General features: G+C 49.8%; 1 protein-coding gene across 2 annotated transcripts in view; it reads right to left on the reverse strand.

The window, feature by feature from the left end:
• Nucleotides 1-1,023, reverse strand: part of EOGT (EGF domain specific O-linked N-acetylglucosamine transferase) — a 38,387-nt gene extending 37,364 nt beyond the window's left edge. For both annotated transcript variants that reach the window (XM_078610521.1, XM_078610520.1), the window contains exon 1: nucleotides 554-1,023. The gene's annotated coding sequence lies outside the window, so the exon portion shown is untranslated. The remainder of the gene's footprint in view (nucleotides 1-553) is intronic.
• Between the last annotated feature and the right edge of the window lie 2,981 nt (nucleotides 1,024-4,004).

A 4,004-nucleotide genomic window follows, 5' to 3' on the forward strand; every position in this document is an offset into this window, starting at 1 on the left:
GGGACTCATTCAAGGCTGAGTCGACATAGGGGAGGGCCCGGGACCGGTTCAGATGATCGTGATCCGGTGTGTGGCCGGTTCGCCGGGTTCATCGCGCAGCGTAGCGCCCCAACCACTGCACCACCGCTCCCCACTCAAGTTTCATTTTCAAGTTTCATTGATTAGGTAAAGCTCTGTGAGCCATGTAGCTTTTGAGTCGGGTGCAACCGCAACAAACAAAATATGAACCACACAATTTACACAGCTCGAGACAACGATTCCCTTCTTTACGCAGCCCACCAACCCCCAGCCACCACCACCACCACCAACCCCGGCGGGCTAAAACGGAAATGTCAGCCTTGAACACAACTTGAGTTGCCTGTTATATATATGTGTGTGTTGTGTTGTGTTCTTACTACACACGGCTCTGACTAGACACGTGTCTCCATAATAACAACATCATCGTCACCACACAGAGAACCACGCAGCCTGTGACAGGCACCACCACCAACACCACCACCAACACCACCACCGCCACCAACACCACCAACACCACCACGTGGGGCTCACACACCTTGACGCAGGGCGAGGAGAGTATCTGCTGCTGTTGTTATGTTGTTGTTGATGCTGATGCTGTTGGTGTTGATGCTGTTGCTGCTGTTGTTGATGCTGTTGTTGATGTTGTTGTTGCTGTTGTTGCTGCTGCTATTACTGCTGTTGTTGTTGCTGTTGTTGTTGCTGCTGCTGTTGTTGTTGCTGCTGTTGTTGATGATGTTGCTGTTGTTGCTGCTGTTGTTGCTGCTGCTGTTGCTGCTGTTGTTGTTCCTGTTGTTGTTGCTGCTGTTGTTGATGATGTTGTTGCTGTTGCTGCTGTTGTTGCTGCTGTTGCTGCCGCTGGCTCCGGCCCGCCTGTCACTGGGTAATGTAACGCGGCTACTGTACAAGGCCCCGGCGACTCTCACGTGTTGGTGGTTTGTGAGTGGCCCCGAGCCGCTCGCTGGAGCCGCGTGGGACCGACTGACCACGCGCCCACATCACCACCACCACCAGACCCACCACCAACCCCCACCACCACTACCACCCACCACCCCCACCACACACCCACTACCACCCCCACCAGCACCACGCAGCCACTACCACCACCACCCCACAGCCACTACCACCACCACCCCACACCCCCCACCCCACACCCACCACCCCCACCACACAACCACTACCACCACACCCACCACCACAACCACCACCAACACCCCCACCAACCCACACCACCCCCCCCCACCAACCCACACCACCCCCACCACCACCCACCACCCACCACGATTCGCTTGCGCCCCCTGGTGGTGGAACGGCGGTCCCGGCTCAAGAGGAACATCGGAGCCACCGAGAGGTTTGGGCGTCGAGAACTGTGTAGTCAAGGCTGTGATGCAACAATGGGGTGACCGTGGAGAATGTATGGGTTGAATCCACGGCTCATACCGTGTCAAGCCATACGGTTCATCTTCTTGGTTCTTTCGGTAAAGTCACGTAGAAGGGAAATAATATAATAATAAAAATAAAACAATGAAATACAATTCTCACGACGTTTCAGCCACAACGCAAGCAGCCGTCCTCAGGTGAAGAACAGGGCTGTCGGAAAGACAGCGTCTGAATGAAATATGGTTCAGTCCGAATTATTGTACAGGGAAATTGAGTTTTCAGGTCCATACGGACAAAAAAAGATGTTTGTCTATTTGTTTTTAAGGGCACCGGGTGACCAATAAGGTTTTAAATTGGTCTGTAATAAGGTAGGACATTGATAAGGGGTTGTCAGCGATGACTGCTGGATGAAAGCCTCCCCAAGCTGCCCATCCAACAGTGCATCCAACACTTGCACGTGAATAGATCTATTGGAACTAATTTATTTAGATCTGCGAGGACCCCCCCCGCCACCCGGGGCAATCTCCAACTTCAGAAATCGATTTTTGCGTGTGCGGCGTTGTCACCGACGATGGGACAGAAAGCCATCTTTCATAATAAACGTTTTGGGTTAGATCGCTTTATTTATAAATGTGTAGTGGGTTCGAATTAGGTGCACACACACGCAGCTTGGAGGCAACACTATTTATTAAACGGTAAGTAATATAACACTGTACATGAGGTGGTGACCACCTTCCTCAACTCACTAACACTCTGGAACGCGACACAGACTGGACCAGGCAGGCAACGGCCTGCCTGGCCCAGGACGACGACTCGGGACTCGACGACCAATGATGTCTTCACTTTGGAGTACAGTACAACAGCCTCGCTCTGCGTTCACACCACGCTTATATCTGCTTTGGCGTGGCCGGCTCCGCCCCGGCGTGGCGGGCTCCGCCCAGGCCACGCCTCCCTTCCCCCCCACCTCTGGGAAGGTCCGGATCCCTCCACCACGTGACCCCCCAGGCACCCCCTTGGGGCCCCCAGCCCTCGTACGGGCCGACACAGTAGTGACCGTTCTATGTCACTACAAATGTGTCGTAACCCTCCACCACCCGACACGGCCAATCAGCAAAAAAGTGTCACGTTGACAAAAGACAAATAGTTCACTACTTTAGCCAGCCCCTCCCCTCCCCACCCAGCCCCACCCTCCCCACCCAACCCTCCCTGCACGACGGACGGACACAATAATCCCCTGTGGGCTAGTGGAACCAGTGGGTTCCTACCAGTATAATACTGCATCTTTCTGCACTGCACTCTGCTGTCCACTCCGCAGCATAATTTTATTTTTCTTCAGAAAGTCGAAGCTCGAGTTTGCTTCAACAAAAGGCTGTTGGCCAATGTTGACCTGGCAAACCAACGTGCTTGATGTGACTAAAAACACACAACGAACTTCTACTTCATGGGACCTCCTTTGCCAATATCAAAATATAAGAATAGGTTTACTCTTTCTAGCAATAAAACAGGTGTTAAGATGTTAAAACACCAAACTGAAACCTTTTGCAAGGAATCATGTCTGCATTAAACACGCATACTTGTGGTGAACATGTCTTTGTGCTGTTCGCATTTTGGCGTCCTCTGGTCTAACACTGTTTGAGACGAGGCTCTAAAGAAAGCTGTCTCTGGTGTGGACCAATCAGTTGCAAAGACAATGCATATATTATCAAAGGATGCTTTGTGGTTAATGCAGACATGATTCCTTGCAAAAGGTTTCAGTTTGGGGTTTTAACATCTTAACACCTGTTTTATTGCCAAAACCTATCCTTATATAGAACTTCGACTTACATCTATAATGTTCCACAAAAACTAATAATTTTTACCCATGGTGGTTGCTCAACCAATCATTATTTATCCAGGCCCCCACCTCGTTCAGTTTGACACCCCGACGAGATCAATCGTAGTCCGAGTGATTTGGTCCAAGGTCAGAAAGCTTTAGGCCAGAAATGTTCAGCTCTCTGGCTAACTGTTGGTGACGTAGTGGTCTCTGTATAAAAGTTCGTATAATGCACAAATGCATCGATTGGTGTAGAATTGTGTAAATACATGCATCAAATCGCATGTAGATATCACTTACCATTGATGTTTGCCAGCAAATCAGCCGTGGCTGGAGAAACTCAACTCCGGCCACCGCATCACCCCGAAATTCATTCTGGGTCATTGCTATAACTCCAATGATCCATTTCTAAAAGAGGGACCTTGAACATACACATCTGCCAGTTCATCAGCATTGGTTTAATCAAGCTTGACGCTGCTGTTGAGACGATGTCTTTCGAAACCAGTCAAGAGTTTGCTTGTATTGAACCAATGCTTTTGAAAATTAGCCACTCTGAGAAGGCCATGTGGCTGAGATTGGGATGTGTAAAAAAAAACATGACGGGGAGGTAAAGGGTAATATTGTCTGCTTAGCTATGTTACATTCCCCACGACATTAACGATCGATCACTGCGTCAAGTTAAGAAAGTTCACTTGCTCACAAGTCCAAAACATTTAGCCACACACACACCAGTGCTGTAAGTACGATACAAGTGCTTACAATACACAGCTTTGATACAAGGTTCAATGAGCCGAGC

Source organism: Lampetra planeri, chromosome 34, assembly GCF_965212315.1.
Source record: "Lampetra planeri chromosome 34, kcLamPlan1.2.h2, whole genome shotgun sequence".
Lineage (NCBI taxonomy): Eukaryota > Metazoa > Chordata > Hyperoartia > Petromyzontiformes > Petromyzontidae > Lampetra > Lampetra planeri.